Source organism: Globicephala melas, chromosome 3 (genome assembly GCF_963455315.2).
Source record: "Globicephala melas chromosome 3, mGloMel1.2, whole genome shotgun sequence".
In the NCBI taxonomy this organism is placed as follows: Eukaryota; Metazoa; Chordata; class Mammalia; order Artiodactyla; family Delphinidae; genus Globicephala; species Globicephala melas.
Window position 1 is genome coordinate 70,049,885 of NC_083316.1, and position 17,049 is coordinate 70,066,933.

Here is a 17,049-nt window from a genome sequence, read left to right on the forward strand (position 1 = left end):
TGAGACTTGTAAAAAATGCTGAGAGGACAAAGAACGGGCTTTTTAAAATTCTCTTCAAAGGCAGATGATGAAGGAAGGGAAAAGCCCACTTACAGCTGCTGGTATAAGGTTAGATCTGAGAGAGAAAACAGAGTCCCTAAATATTATTTTCTTCATTCTCTACAAAGGAAACTTGAGAAGCAGCTTGACATAGTAGAAAGAACTATGTGTATTTGTGGGGTCAGGCAAACTTGGATTTAATTCTCTGTTTCAACACTTAATAGTTATATTACCCTGGGTCTCCTTTTCCCCATCTGTAAAATGGAGATAAGTATATCTTTCTCATAGGATTGTTCTGAGTAGTGGAAGTAACACATTCAAAACACTGAGCCAGGCTCATAGTATTGACTCAGTAAATAGGAACTTATTAATATTACTCAAAAGAGTAGTATAAATAGTGACAAGAAGCAATACTCTTCCCAAATAGAAGAAGGAATTCTAAGAAGTACCTAACAGTTCCAATTTAGAATCCATCATCTGATATGAATGGTTTATATCACAGGCTCTTGGCGGTGGAGGGGCAGGGAGTCCAAATGAAACTTGAGAATAGCTGTTCCCATCTTTGAGGAATTATGGGAAACAGAATAGGTGCTAGAACACTAAACATGGGCAAATGTCTGCCTTCAAGGTGAAAAGTGGAAATATAAAACCTGGAATTATTTGGGATGTTTCCTCCCACTGGTGTAATATTCATTTGCCCAGGGAAGGGGAAATTCCAGAAAAAAAAAAGCAACTGAAACAAAGGAGTAGATTGAATTTTCCAAAGTGCTCAATGTGAAGATGCAGTCTTGAAAGCTAAGGTGATGAAGAAAGAAGAGGTTTCTTGAATTTCCTCAAAACTTCAAGAGGTAAAGCTTAAAAGAAGAAGGAAAAAATGGTATGTTTAAGCAAAATGTAGTGGGTTGAATAGTAGCACCCAAAAAGATATGTCTATGTCTCAATCCCTGGAATGTGTGAATGTTACCTTATTTGAAAAAAGGGTCTTTGCAGATGTAATTAAGTTAAGGATCTGGAGGTGAAGAGATCAACCACCCTGGATTGTCTGCTCAGCCATAAATCCAATGACAAGTATCTTTATGTGACAGACTGAAGAGAAGACAGAGAAGAGGAGGCAGTGTGACAACGAGGCTAAGATTGGAGTAATACAGCCACAAGTGAAGGAATACTGACCAGCTCTACCAGACGCCGGGGGAAACAAAAATCAGATTCTCCCCTAGGTCCTCCAAAACTGCGGCCCTGCTGACGCCTTAATTTCAGACTTCTGGCCTCAGAACTGTAAGAGAATACATTTCTGTTGTTTTAAGCCACCAGTTTGTGGTAATTTGTTACAGCAGCCCTATGAAGTTAATACACAGATTTTAAAGAGAATTTCAAGATTAGACTTCCCTGGGTTGAAGGGAATGGGGGATTGTGAAATGGATGGTGGAGGGTGAAGAAGGTCTGAAGGACTCCTTGGAGGAAATATGTGAACCAGGGTGGAGTTAGCAAATTACAGACCCCACAGTCTTTGCTTTGACAGAGATTGTTAGAGTTTAGAAGACACCTGACAGGGTTACCATGCACTGCCAGAACCAGAAAGCCATGTGGCAGCCAATCTAATATTCAGAGTTCCCTCAAAGAGTATTTCATATCATCAAAAAGAGTTTCTGTTTGACTGACAAATGCTTTTCACTCCCCACTCCCTTGATCTGTAGCAGGAGTAACAGCTGTCTGTATGCCAATAGTTTTTGCAATCCTATCCAAACTACCCATAGGAAAAGGTACTTTTTCATTAGTCCCTGGCAGTCTCAAACACTCAGAATCAGAGAAAAGATCATGGACAACTAAAGGGGTTCCAGTGATATAGAATGGAAATCCATATCATTTGGAAACCTTCCCTTCAATCTTTACTTGATTGGGACTTTAATCATTCAATTGAGAGTCCCTTACACCTCTAACCCTCCACCAGGACTACTTTGATTTTAGGCAAGAATCTAAAAGGAATTATTAAAAGGATGCTCTGGGAGCATCTATAAGAGAAAGCAGTAATCAATCAAATACAGTATGGGTTTACCAACCAGAATCTGTCTAATTTTATTTTCTTCCTGACAGGGATACTAGACCAGTATGCCAATAAAATGCAGTAGGCAATATTTATCTGTGCCCAACAGGCATTATTGACACTTTTCATCATTTACTTACAAGTAAATTGGGGAGGAAAAAAGGCTAGATGATAGTACCTTCAGGCAATGACTTAATACCCAACAGGTACTGACTCCTGGAGGGCAGTCAGCCTCTCCAGTGGTTTTTAGGGTAGAACAACGGTCCCTATATGGGTCAACACTGTATTTCACTGACTTGAGAAAACCCATATTTATCAAATTTTTACCTGATTCGAAGTTGGAAAGGGTAGGGGGTTTAACAAACCTTAGAACAGCTTAATGTTGACTCTGGGCTAAATCCTAGATAGCCATAATTAGAATTCAAAAAATTTGGGGAATCTGTAACCATACAAGCAGAATCCAACAAACTAATAGGGATTTTTAAGTTTATTCACTCATTTATATATCATAAATTTAGGGAACATCTATTCTCTGTAAATGTCTATGTTAAGCTTTAGAAAGATGATTAAGGTATTGTCCTTGAATTGCACTAGTTTAAAATATGGTAGGTGAAACAGACTTGTAAAGAGATAAGATATATTACAATATAAATGTTCACTGTAAGGCCTTATATTTAGCAAAAAAAAATTTTAATTAACTACATTTAATTGTTTGGGATGGCCTGGCATTAGCATATGTAAAACGCCTTTAAGAGTTTGATAAGCTGAACAAAATATTTGTTAAGAATATTGAGAGTGGGCTGATATTCTAGCTCATACAAATCGATCTTCTAAAAATTAACAAGGACTTAAACACCCTAAGGAGGAAATACAAATAACCAATAGAGATATAAAAACATATTTTAAAATTCATTCTCAATTATAAGCAAATCAGGAGAACAAATTTGAAAAAAAAAATCAATAAACAGTAGTATTCCAAGCTTGCAGAGGTGTGGTGAAATGGATGCATAAACTGCCGGTGTATATTAATAAACATTTTATGTGTATTAAATGGTAACTGTGGAAAGTTATAGTAAGACAAGTCATACTATGCAATGCAGCTATTTTCTTCTAGGAGTCTACTTTAAGAAATAATCTAAAATATACATAAGGCAATCCATAACAGCAGTTTTAATAATACTAATAAAAAATTAAGATGAATAATTTTTTTAAATGTACAACCATATGATGGAATGTATAATCAGAATTATGTGCTTAAAAAGAGGATATCTGCAATATTATATTACATTGCATTATATATATTTATTATATTATATTATTATTCAACTAGAAGTCTAGGGATCACGACTTTTCACTGTTAACCTTCTTAAATGGTTTGAGTTTTGTGCCATTTGCATTGCAATACATCCAAAAAAGAAACACAATTTAAAAATAAAAGTATTCAGCATAAAATTTTAAAAATACACTTACGAATATTGTCTAACGATGTAAGGAAATACACTAAGGGAAAATAAAATTTTATTATTTCCTGTAGTGAATTCATATAACTGGAGAATGTATATAATTCTGGTTGTGTTACAAAAAATATTTTGTTTGGTATTTTTCACCATAAGAAACCTAGGACCAGTTTACATACAAGCAAGAAGGATGGTAAACAAGCTCATCTAAGAATGATTGGAGGAAAATGTGAATGTTTGACCTGGAGTATATATGTGAGAGCATGATGGCTGTCTTCAAGTATCTGAAGTACTGTCGTATGGAAAAGGGTCCATGCTTCCTCAGGAAAGTCTCAGAGGATGAAACTAGACCCACTGGCAAGAGCTATAGTAAGCCATTTCAGTTCAATGTCAAAACATTTACAGACTTGTTTATTTGTTTATAGGCCATTTCAGCTCAATGTCAGGAAACACTTTCTAATGGAATGGGGCAAGGAATGAGTGAATTTCCAGTCACTTGAAGAATTCATGCATAAATTGTCACCTACTTGACTGGACATAGAAGAGATTCAAGCATCAGAAGTATGACTTTTGGTATGATTCCAGCTGTGTGAGAAGTCATTTAACCTTTCTGGGACACAGTTCTCTAAAATGGGGAAGTTTGACTAAATTACCTCCATGTTCCTTTTGAGTTTTAAATTGTTTTGATTCTGCATTGGTGTAATTACGTTTGGCTGATTTTTCCAGATTTACTTGATATCAGCCTCTTATCACTTGAAATACATCACACTATACTTGTGAGAATTAATTTAGATGTTTAAAAAAGTATTTGTAAAAATGCAAAACTTTATGTAAGATTTTGTTATAGTTCAACATCATTGGCCATTAGGAAAATGCAAATTAACACCACAATGAAGTACCACTACACACCTATTAGAATGGCTAAAATAAAAAAATACTGATAATACCAAGTGCTGAAAAGATATGGAGCAACTGTATCTCTCATACTTTGCTGAGGAAAATGTAAAATGGGACAGCCACTCTAGAAAACAGTTGGTAGTTTTTTATAAAGTTAAATATATACTTATCGTAAAACCCAGATATCCATCTACTGGATATTTACTCTAGAGAAATGAAAACTTACATTCACTCAAAAATCTGTACATAAATGTTCAAATCAGCTTTATCTGTGATAGCCAAAAATGAAACAACCCAATACCCTCCAATGGATGAATGAATAAACTGTAGTACATCCATAACATGGAATACTACTCAGCAATAAAAAGGAACGAATTTGATACATGCAACAATTTGCATGGATCTCAAGGCCACTGTGTTGATGAGAAACTAATCTCAAAAAGTTACATATGGTATGATTCCATTTACATAACATTCTCAAAATGGCAAAATTATAGTGATAGAGAAAAAATAAGTGGTGCAAGGAGTTAGGGTTGGGGGGAGGGTATGACTATAAAAGGGTAACATGAGGAAGTTACTTTGGGGTAATGGAATAATTAATAATTTCATATCCTAATTGTGGTGATCACTACATTAATCTATTACATGCGATAAAATTTTATAGAACTATACACCAAAAAAAAATTACATTTATCTTCAAGGTTCTGGAAAGCAAGAAAATTTTCATTATTCACTTTTTTGTTTACATTGACTTTTTATGTTTAGCTTTGGACTGTCTTATAATCAATAATATAGAATGTTTTTCATATGAAACTTTTTTATTGAAGAGTGCTGTAGAAATAGGGTGTAAGGTGTATTTACTTAACAGTAATTTTATTCTTTTTCTTTAAAGGAATAAATGGTCAAATGTGAAAGTAAATTCAGGTAAAGCTCACTTTTATTGATATTTTATTCTTATTTTTAAATTTTACTATCCCATTTTTAAGGAAGCCCCTGGAAAATATTTTTATATAAATTTTCACAGCTCACTCAAATGTGATCTATATTTTATTTATCATATGACTTAAGAGATTGTCCACACCTTGCCAGGTTCTACTTTAGCTGCTGATTCTATTTATACTGAACTAAATTTACATCCAATCAAATTGCATAATAAACACAGAAGCTTAAAATTAATTCCTATCCTAGGATAAGATCTACACAGAGTTTGTCCCAAAAGTGAATTTCTCTTATAAGTTGATCCTTACAAATACTAAAATATTAGTGTCTCTCAGACAGTATAATACTGTTCTTGTGGCTAACATTACCAATGCTCAATATTTTCAATTCTCTTTTTTTCTCTGGATATGCAAAAGCTTACATTTCTTAGCTCTACAAGTTAAGCAGCACTGTGTAACTAGTTCTACTAATGAACAGTGACCCGAGCTGATGTGTTACTTCCAGACCAAAGCATTTACAAGTCTGTGCATGATTCACCATGCTGTCTTTCCTGGCACAGAGAACCCTGAGGTATCATTCAGATGGAGTTACCAGAAGAAGGAAGTAATCTGGAATGTTGAGCCACTACATGAAGGGCTGCCCTGGAGAAACTCCTGGACTCTTAGCAGATTTGCCTGAGTAAGAAACTTTTATGTGATAAGCCTCTGAAATTTTGGCATAGTTTATTACTGCAGCATTCCCTAGCCTAACCTGACAAATAGAATCTGTATACTAACTTTGCCTATGTTAAAGGTTTTCATGGCCTTTTGTGTTTTCCATAGTCAGATGATAGTTATATGTTACAGCTTTTCCAATAATATTTAATATAATTAGCATTTTAATTAATAACCTATTCTATTAGTCTCTACCACCAACTTAAGATCTCAAATTTTGAATCTAAATGAACAATATTTTAAATTATATATACCTATATCTCAAACTTACACCCTGTGCTAATCATTACCAACCAATAAAGAAGGATACATTTGTTTATGCAGTATTTTAATTCATTAAATAACCATTGATGTTTCTAGTCATGTTCCCTGGGAAGCAGACCCTGAGATAGAGATTTGCATGCAGGAAAACTTATTAGGGGGTTGTCTTGGAATTAATACTTGTGGTGAAATGCAGGATTGGATAGAGGAGAAGCCGGGCTGTGAAATAGTTATAACAAAGCCTAAACCAACCCTACCCTAAGCGTGGCTCTGAAGCTAGGGTGGCCCTTCAGAAGTGTTCCAAGTTGAGACAAGGGTACTGGGCCCTTGTATACCCATCAATGATCAGTCATTGGATAAAGACTGCTCCCAGGAAGTAGGTGTGACCTTGGGTAAGGCAATTTCTGGATGGAGCTGACATCTTGACAGCTGTGAGCCACAGCATTCCCAGCAGCTGGGCAAACAAGTCCTGAAGAGGAATGTGGTGTCAGTGGAATCTACCCCAGTGTCCAGTACACCTGATAATCATGATGAGGCATTATCTATCTGTTGGATGATCACCACCACCATCATCACTATCATATTTACAGACAATTTTACTATGTGCCAGGCACGTCTTAAGTGCTCTAAAATTATTAACTCATGTAATTCCCAAAATAACCCTATAATATAATCTTAAATGCTTTGCCTTCAAAAATGAAAATCAGGGCTTCTCTGGTGGCACAGTGGTTGAGAGTCCACCTGCCGATGCAGGGGACACGGGTTCGTGCCCCGGTCCAGGAAGATCCCACATGCCGCGGAGCGGCTGGGCCCGTGAGCCATGGCCGCTGAGCCTGTGTGTCCGGAGCCTGTGCTCCGCAACGGGATAGGCCACAACAGTGAGAGGCCCGCGTACTGCCCAAAAAAAAAAAAAAAAAATGAAAATCAATATAGGTGTTTTCTGCAACATGCCCCAATCCCAGAAATGCTTTGCTAATGACCATTCAGTAATCTCCATTGTAAGTTACTCTATCTAATATGAGCAGTCCCATTCAGTAACTGTCATTGGCCAAGATAGTTACTCTTTTCATGGGCTGCATCTTCTAAATCATGATGGCATTATGATGTCTCTAATTTACTTTAAAAAAAATTCAGCATGGATAATGTGATATTATGTGTGAATATATATGTGTGTTAATTTAGGCTACATCATAAGTGCTGTTGCTTGCCCTAATTAGGAGCTCACACTCCCAGGTATGGTCAGCTGATATTTAGCCATAAGGCCACACTCCAGAGGAAGCTACGACAAGTGCTTTAGTCATCCTTATCTCAACCAACACCAGAATTTTGCTAATTAGCATAATAAATATTAGCAATCAGTTTTCATTGGTGAAATTAGTGTTGTTCAAGTTATATGGATTGGCTAATATATTTTAGACATTCCACTTTTGCTGAATAGGGTATAAAAATCTAGCAAGCACTGTAATCTGTATCTTTAGGAAAGGTACCAATATTTGATCCCTAAAATGTCCTGTATCCAGCTATTGTTTCATTGGACTCTGGTTGCCTGAATCCTGTCTCTAAACATTACTGCATCTACCTTAAGTGAACCTTTCATGCATGTTGTAGTCATAGATGGTAGCCAGTCTTCAAACTGATCCTTAATGCCCTTAATACCAATGATTCTTAGTATTTATCCCTTTCTGTAGTTCCCCCACACTGAATAGAGATGACGTGTGAATAAGATATTCTGGAAATGAAGACAGTGCCATCCAAGGATAAGTCTTAAAAGATATTGCAGACCCTGCATTTTTCTCTCTTGGATTATCTATTCTGAAGGAAGTCAGCCACCATGCTGTGAAGCTGTTACGGAGAGATCCATGTGGGGAGGAACTCAGGTCTCCTGCTGGTAGTCAACTAACTTGCCAGCTTTGTGAGCGACTCGTCTTATAAGTAGATTCTCCAGGCCTAGTCAAGCCTTTGGGTAACAACAACCCCAGCCAACATCTTGACTCATGAGAGACCCCGAACAAAAACTACCCAGCCAATTTGATTTATCCCTAATCTACAGAAACTATGAGGTAATAAATATTTATTGTTACTTTAAGTCACTAGGTTTTGAGGTAATTTGTTATGTAGCAATAGATATCTAATACATCATAGTACATAAAAGGACAGATAGCTGGAACTTAATTGAACTTATAGAAGAGATTGTATGAACTGTTGCGTGTAAGCCTCCTTGTTAATTACTTTTTAAAATGTCTGTTTATATGACGGAATTTGGTCTAATACTTGCTTGCACTGTGACTTAGTAAAAAAGCTATGTCAGAGGAACCACCCCCTTCACTTATGTCAAAAATTGGTGGCTACTTTTATCTGTCAAAAAGAACAAAATAGTTGTGCGTGACCAAATTGACTTAGCTAATTTTGCAAGACAGGCCTATTGATTTTTCTGCCTACTACAGCTTGGCTCTATCCATTTCTCTTTATCACCACCATCAGTCCAGTCCAGACTACCTTCATGTCTCACCCTGGACCACTATAACAACCTTCTCACTCATCTAGTCATACCCATTGATCCTCTTCCATCCCACCGTCAATATTAAAGTTAAAGTGATCCTTTTAAAACACAAATCTATTCAAGTAATTCCACCACCACCCCTGCCCTTATTTAAAACCTTTTAGGACTCAGAGAAGATCATAAGACAAAGACATAGCCTAACATAGCCTACCAAACTCCTGCCCGATCTGGTCCTGCCAACCCTTTGAGTGTTGTCTTGAACTCTTCTCACTCTTGTTCTCTTTGATTGCCCGTCACTGGCCTTCCTTCAATTACTAGTACTTTTCCTGTTCCTACTCACAACAGAGAATTTGTATGTGGTGTTTCCTCTGCCTTGAAATCTCTTCCTTTTCCTGTCTAGTTCAAGTCTGCCTATCCTTCATATCTAGTGCATGTGTCAGTTCTTCAGCAAAACTTCCCCCAATCTCCCTGACTGACTCTCATACATTCCCATCATACATTCCCTCCTTTGTGTACCTGTCACATTGCAATTTTACATTTGTTTGTGTAATTATTTGATTAATGTTTGTGTTTACTGCTATACATTCTCTAAGAGCAGGTACCATATATAGTTTAACTCATTTATGTATGCCCTGGAGCCCAAGAACATACTGCATATTTGATAAATATTTGATTAAAGACTTAATAACTGATTAACTAATTGAATGAACTCAGGTGGGTATAAATGTTGCTTCAGAGCCAGAGTGCCTACGTTCAAATTCTGGCAGTTCCTAACTATGTAATGTTAAAAAGATTTTACCTCACTGATCTTTAGATTTGTCCTCTGTAAATTGGGAATAATAATTACCTTATAGGGTATTGCAGGGAATAAATGAGTTAATATACATTGAGGGCTTAAAGCCATTCCCAACACATTAAGTGCTATGTATGGCAAGTGCAATTATTATTATTATTGTTATTAACATGCTTAGTCATTTTGTCATGCTAGTTCCTTAGGCCATGGCTACCAGTTCCTTGGATAAGTTCATTCTTTTCTTACAGATAACAAATTCCAAGTGTCTATGTAAAAACAAGAAGCTCTGTAAAAGACACAAACTGAGGGCAGAGCTTATAAATCTTTTTGAGCTGTCCAGTTTTGACTTAGGTATAAGGATACTAATATTAACCCCCTTATCACTGGTGTTTCTTTGGTAATTTCCAATTTATACAAAAAGACAAAGCAGTGCTTAAATGAGAATTTCAAAGAGTTCTATAGCTGTCTTTTACTAGGGCACCAAAAAGAATTGAGCCCACCATCTCTCTGAGTTTTTTGCATTGGTTACCTACTTGTAGTTCAAATAATGGCAAGATATTAACATAATATGTAATATTATTGATCTCTTTGGATTATAGACCTTCTATACTTTGAGGCACTGACTTTAAAATGTTAAAGCTACAGGTTTGTAACTTTTGAACACCATATGTTATAAACTGTTGAAATGATGTCTCCCTACTTGATAGTGGAAATGTTCATGCTTAGTGCAAAGGCAGCAATGGTTGGATCTTGTTTAGCTGCTAATGCTTCTTATAGAAGTTGTGAATGCTTGCACTTTATTATATTCAGGGTCCCCACCTACAGATAGGTCTCTTGTAAGCTGCCATTAATTTGGACAATAGGTCATAAACTGAAGGGTTGTTTTAGGTAAGTATTGCAAATGATGTGTTCTGTTCTTTGTTTACTACCAACCATGAAAAACAACACTGTACTTTCCAGAGAAACTGAGATCACCCAGTCCTTGCAACTTAGGTCATTTTCGTTTGGGAGGGGAAAAAAAAAGAATTCTTTTCAACTCCTTGCCAGTTCCTCCTTGCTTTTTGAGAAGGCGATACCTCTGAAAGAAAATAGATCAAAGATACATGGGGCTAAGGGCAGATCAGATAGCTATACTTTGTAGTCTGTTGAAAACAGAGCTAGCTTTACTGGAAAAGAGATTATGTGTTATAGTTATAAGGAACAGAGGAAAGGTTAGAGGGGTTACTAACCTAAAAAACCAACCCCCAGTCCTCTACCACCTTGTCAGAACTTAAAATTCCACCATTAGAAATTCATTTGTTTGCATTTTAAACAGTAATTCCTTAAAGCAGTTACCTGTGGAAAAAAGTGAATTCTCTATCAATTATTTTTCCTGAAAGTGAATTTTGAAAGCACTGAGACCAAGAGGTAACATTAACTCCTGAAAACTCTGATTTGACTGTAGGACTGCTATGGAGAGAAAAGGTTGGAAGAGTACAGGTTACGTTTGAAGAGAAGCTAGAGGGAAATCTGTGGCCATAGAAAACAGTGATTATAATGTGTGATGACTGTGAGGAGAAAGAGAAAAAAGAAGTGGATTTCTTTTTTGATTTGTTGCTCTGGGCATCTACAATAGAAGAAAGAAAATATATTACTATATGATGAGATACAATGAAAATGACACAGACAAAACAGGAGAGTCATGCCTAGAATGTGAGAACAACTGAACTTTCTTAAATAGCCTGGTCATTAGCTTTTTTATGACCATAATCATGCTAAATTCATTCCCTACTTGTAGAGTAATTAGTATATATTGAGCATCTTGAGAGTAAGACAAAATTTTTAAGTTTTCTGTTTCTGAGAAGCTCTCCATATGTCCTCTCTCCAGTAATTCACTCATCAATGCATAAACTGTTTACCTATTAAACTGAATGTGACAGATTGAGACCCCATCCACTAAAAAGTGAGGAAACACAGGTCCCTTTGTCTTGGAACAAGGAACCAAGGAACATACAAAAAGTAAAGGTAAGATGAATAGATAAGGAAGGAGGCTGGTACAGATTTATACAATTAACTATTATTATGTGCTTAATATTTGCCAGTTGAGCTGGAAAGGAAAAACTATGTGTGAGAAAAATCTATCACCTCGTGATGAGCAAAGAAATTTTTGGCAGGATGAGAATTTGCTGGTGGGTATAGGGAAGATGGAAACAGTAGGAGCAAAGGAGTTGTCCCAATTTACACTCCACCAGCAATGTACAAGAGTAGTAGTATCTGATTCTGAAAATTTTAGTATGTAGTGGTACCTGATTATGGTTTTAATTTACATTTCCCTCATAAATAATGATATTGAATCTTTTTACATATGCTTGTTGATCATTTAGATATCTAGATTTATGAAATACATATTCAAATCTTTTGCCCGTTTTTCAAAAAAATTGAGTTCTTTGTCTTATTGATTTATAATGGTGCCTTATATAGCTTGGATGTAAGTTTTTTGTCAATAGTCATTTTATATTTTTCTTTTCCTACTCTGTGTATCGTTTTCTCATTCTCTTAAAAATGTCTTTTGATAAATGAAAGTTCTTAATTTAATGAAGTCTATTTTATCAGTCTCTTTTTTCATTGTTTGTGCTTTTGTATTTAAGAAAACATTGCCTATCTTAAGGTCATGAAGGTATTTCCCTATGTTTTCTTCTAGAAGTTTCATTGTTTTACCCTTTACATTAGATCTTTGATCTATTTTGAGTTAATATTATGTATAATGTGAGGAAGGGGTCAGGTTAAATTTTTTCCATATAAATATTCAATTGATCCATAACAGTTTATTCAAAAGATTATCCTTTCCTCCACTGACTTGCACCTTTGTCATAAATCACATAATTCGTAATGTGTGATGATTTCCCCTAACTATTCTATTAAATGTATTATTTGAGTGAACAATACATTCAATTGGTAAGAAAATCAAAACAAATTAATGAAGAAACTAAATTCAAAAAGGTACAAAAATGCAAATGGTGAAGAGCAGAAATAAATGTACCTTCTATTCTGTTCGTCTGTACTCTATTTCTTTCTCCAGAAGCAATGACAAGTGTCAGTGCCCAGATATGCCAACAACTCTGCTTAACTTTCTAGGGTCCTGAATAGAGAAAGCCCTTTATCCCAAAGTCCACCCCCTGATTCTAATATAATGACTTCTCTAGGTGATTCTGATATTAAGTTTCTAGGTGGTTCTGATACGAGTTTGTTCCAACATAATTTAAAAGTCTATTTTCCTTTACTCTTTTAAAAAGCATATGACTGGATTTTTTTTTAAAGCCCAATTAGATTAAGACTTTATTTTATTAGGGGGATTCAAGTTACTTATATTTATTGTGACTGTATTTATTCCTGCCATTTTATTTATATTATTTACTACTTTTTTTTTCTTTTCTGCCTTTTGTGGAACTAATCAAGCTTGATTTTTTTCTTATTTTAGTAGTTTAGAAAGTATACGTCTTATTTTGTATTCTGCTCCTATATATTTAAATTTTAACCTCCATTTTATATATATTTGCTCTTAAAGTGTAGAATTAAGTAGCATCTGTATCCTGCCCTGATCCTGCCCTTTTCCCCCACTTTCTTCTACAACTCAAATAGGGGACGATCCAATTTTTGTACAGTCCAAAGCTTATACAATTTGGCGGATCCTCTTTAAAATAATTTGAAATTCTAAATTTAAAAATTGGGTAAGAAAGTGAATGTTTATTTAGAATGAGAAAAGAAATCAGAACAAAATATAATTTTTTTAATTTTACAAATCTTTAAAAAATGATAGTTCCACAAACATAACAGAATCCAGAAAATAACAATATTTTTATTAACTGTCTGGGACACTTCTATAATACTTTTTTCCCTACATTTTCTCTTATAATTTTGCATTTCCGATTATTGGAAGCTAATAGAAGCAAATTGTATTCTAGCTGTGTATCTTTCATGCTTGATCCCTCTGTCCCCCTCACTGTCTACATAACTTCCAGTGCTGGGTACCATGGGACACACTTACATCATGATACATCCCTAGGCTCTGTAGCTTTGCCAGGTGAGTCAGCAAAGTTGGAAGCAGGATTCCTAAGATCTTTCCTACATTGGGGGCACTATGGAAGAAAAGTTAACGGTTCACAAATTGACAGTGAACCACCTAAATATATTCCCCTAAATCCAAATTAAATGATTTTCTCAACTCAACCTCCCCCTGTCCAAATCCCCCAAATATCCATAGCTATGCAATACCATCTGTCTTTAAAAGTATAACAGAGAGGAATTGAGAGAAGAAACAAGAAGTGATCAAATGATTATTTTAGCAAATAAAATACTTAAATATTTTCAACTATTTTATATTTTAAGGATTTTAAAAGGATAGGCATATAAATCATATGATCATCTCAATAGATGCAGAAAAAACTTTTGACAAAGTCCAACATCGATTAAGGATAAAAACTCTCAACAAAGTGGGTATAGAGGGAGCATACATCAACATAATAAAGGTCATATATGATAAGCCCACAACTAACATCATACTCAACAGTGAAAAGCTGAAAGTATTTTCTCTAAGATAAGGAACAAGACAAGGATGCCCACTCTCTTCATATTATTCAATATGGTATTGGAAGTCATAGTCACAGCAATCAGACAAGATAAAGAAATAAAAGGAATCCAAATTGGAAAAGAGGAAGTAAAACTGTCATTGTTTGCAGATGACATGATGTGATGCTATATATGGAAAATCCTAAAGATACCACCAAAAAACTATTAGAACTAATAAATGAATTCAGTAAAGTTGCAGAATACAAAATTAATATACAGAAATCTGTTGCATTTCTATATACTAACAATGAATTATCAGAAAGAGAGATTAAGAAAACAATCCAATTTACAACTGCATCAAAAAGGATAAAATACCTAGGCTAAATCTAAGCAAGGACATAAAAGACTTGTACTTGGAAACTATAAGACATTGATGAAGGAAACTGAAGATGACACAAACAAATGGAAAGATGTGTCATACTCATAGATTGGAAGAATTAATATTGTTAAAATGACCACACTCCCCAGCAATCTACAGATTCAATACAATCCCTATCAAAATACCAATGGCATTTTTCACAGAACTAGAACAAAAAATTCTAAAATTTGTATGGAAACACAAAAGACCTGACTAGCCAAAACAATCTTGAGAAAGAAGAAAACTGGAGATATTATGCTTCCTGATTTCAAACTATACTACAAAGCTACAGTAACCAAAGCAGTATGGTACTAGCATAAAAACAGGCCCATCGATCAATGGAACAGAATAGAGAGCCTAGAAATAAACCCACACTTTTATTATCAGTTAATCTTTGACAAAGGAGGCACAAATACACAATGGGAAAAGACAGCCTCTTCAATAAATGGTGTCGGGAAAACAGGACAGCTACATGCAATAGAATCAAAAGGACTACTTTCTCACACCATATACAAAAATAAACTCAAATAGATTAAAGGCTTAAATATAAGACCTGAAACCATAAAACTTCTAGAAGAAAACATTGGCAGAGTGCTCTTTGACATCAGGCATAGCAAAATGTTTTTTTTAATCTGTCTTCTCAGGCAAGAGAAATTAAAGCAAAAAACAAATGGGACTACATCAAACTAGAAAGCATTTGCACAGAGAAGGAAACTATCAACAAAACAAAAAGGCAGCCTACTGAATGGGAGAAGATATTTGCAAATAGTACATCTGATAAGGGGTTAATATCCAAAATGTACAAAGAATTCATGCAACTCAACATCAAAAAAGCAAGCAACCCAATTCAAAAATGGGCAGAGGACCTGAGTAGATATTTTTCCAAAGAAGACATGCAGATGGACAACAGACACATGAAAAGATGCTCAACATCACTAACCATCAGGGAAATGCAAATCAAAACCACAATGAATTATCACATCACACATGTGAGAATGGCTATTATCAAAAAGACAACAAATAACAAACGTTGGCAAGGATGTGGAGAAAAGGGAACCCTCGTGCACTATTGGTGGGAATATATTGGTATGACCACTATGGAAAACACTATGGTAATTCCTCAAAAAATTAAAAATGGAACTACCATACGATCTAGTGATTCCACTTCTGGGTATTTTTCTGAAGAAAACAAAAACACTAATTAGAAAAGATTCATGCACCCCAATGTTCTTTGGAGCATTATTTACAATAGCCAAGATATTGTAGCAACCTAAGTGCCCATCAATAGATAAATGGATAAAGAAGATGTAGTATATTTGTACAATGGAATACTACTCAACCATATAAAAGATGAAATCTTGTCATTTACAACAATATGGATGGACCAAGAGCATAAAGCATTAAGCCATGCAGCTAACTCTCCTTATACCTTTTCCTGCTGTTTACCTGTAAACTGAAAAAGTTACTGCTATGGTTTGAATGTTCGGGTCCCCCCAAAATCTGTATGTTGAAATCCTAATGCTGAGAGATGATGGTATTAGGAGATGGGGTTTTGGGGAGGTTGCTTAGGTCATGAGTGTGGAATCCTCATGAATGGGATTAGTGTTTTTATGAAAGAGACCCCATGCAGCTGCTTACCCTCTTCCGTGAGGACACAGAGAGAAGTCACCAGCTATGAGCCAAAAAAGGCCTTCATCAGAATGTGACCATCCTGGCACCTTGATTTTGGATTTCCCAGCCCCCAGAACTGTGAGAAATAAATTTGTGTTGTTTATAGCTCCCCAGTTTGTGATATTTTGTTGTAGCAGCTCAAATGGACTAAGACGGATATTTTCTTTCTTTGTTTTAGGCTCAAATGTTTAATTCTTTCTCAGTTTAGAATTATATTGCTCTACTTTAAAAATGGCTACCATTTATTTTATTTTTTTAGGAAGTGTTCCCTCCTGGTACATTTCCTAAAAGAGTTTGTACCTGACAAGGGTTATTTGTTTAAGTGTTTGATAGCACTCACCAATAAAATCATCTGGGCCTAGAGCTTTCTCTGCCAGAAGGTTTTTCAGTGAAAAATTCAATTTCTTCAAGTAAAGCGCTATTCAGATTTTCTGTTTCATTTTTTGTCAGTCGAGTAAGTTATATTTTTCAGAGAATTGGTCTATGTCATATAAATTGTTGAATTCATTGGCATAAAGATATTCATCATATTACCTTATTATCCATTTAATTCTTTAAGATCTGTACTGATACACCCTCTTTTATTCTTCACACTGATAACCTGTGTTCTCTTTTTTTTTGTCTTCATCAGTCTAGCTAGGAATTTATCACTTTTATTAATCTTTTCAAAGAGCTGTTTTTTTGGCTTTGTTAATTTTTTCTGTAGTTTCCTGTTTCATTACTTCCTGTTCTTATTTTTATTATTTCTCTTCTCCCATTTATTTTGAGTTTACTT

The 17,049-nt window shown here is 35.2% G+C and overlaps 1 long non-coding RNA gene across 4 annotated transcripts in view; it reads left to right on the forward strand.

The window, feature by feature from the left end:
• The window catches only part of LOC115847458 (uncharacterized), a 36,122-nt gene extending 19,715 nt beyond the window's left edge, over window positions 1–16,407 (forward strand). The window contains exons 3-8 of one of the 4 annotated variants that reach the window (XR_011377325.1): window positions 1,125–1,314; window positions 3,963–4,110; window positions 5,327–5,358; window positions 5,933–6,051; window positions 8,036–11,644; window positions 15,248–16,407. This is a non-coding gene — a long non-coding RNA (uncharacterized lncRNA). Of the gene's footprint in view, window positions 1–1,124; window positions 1,315–3,962; window positions 4,111–5,326; window positions 5,359–5,932; window positions 6,052–8,035; window positions 12,865–15,247 lie in introns of those variants that run through there. The other 3 variants (XR_011377326.1, XR_009563409.1, XR_009563410.1) reach the window with 3 other exon arrangements.
• Window positions 16,408–17,049: the final 642 nt, after the last annotated feature.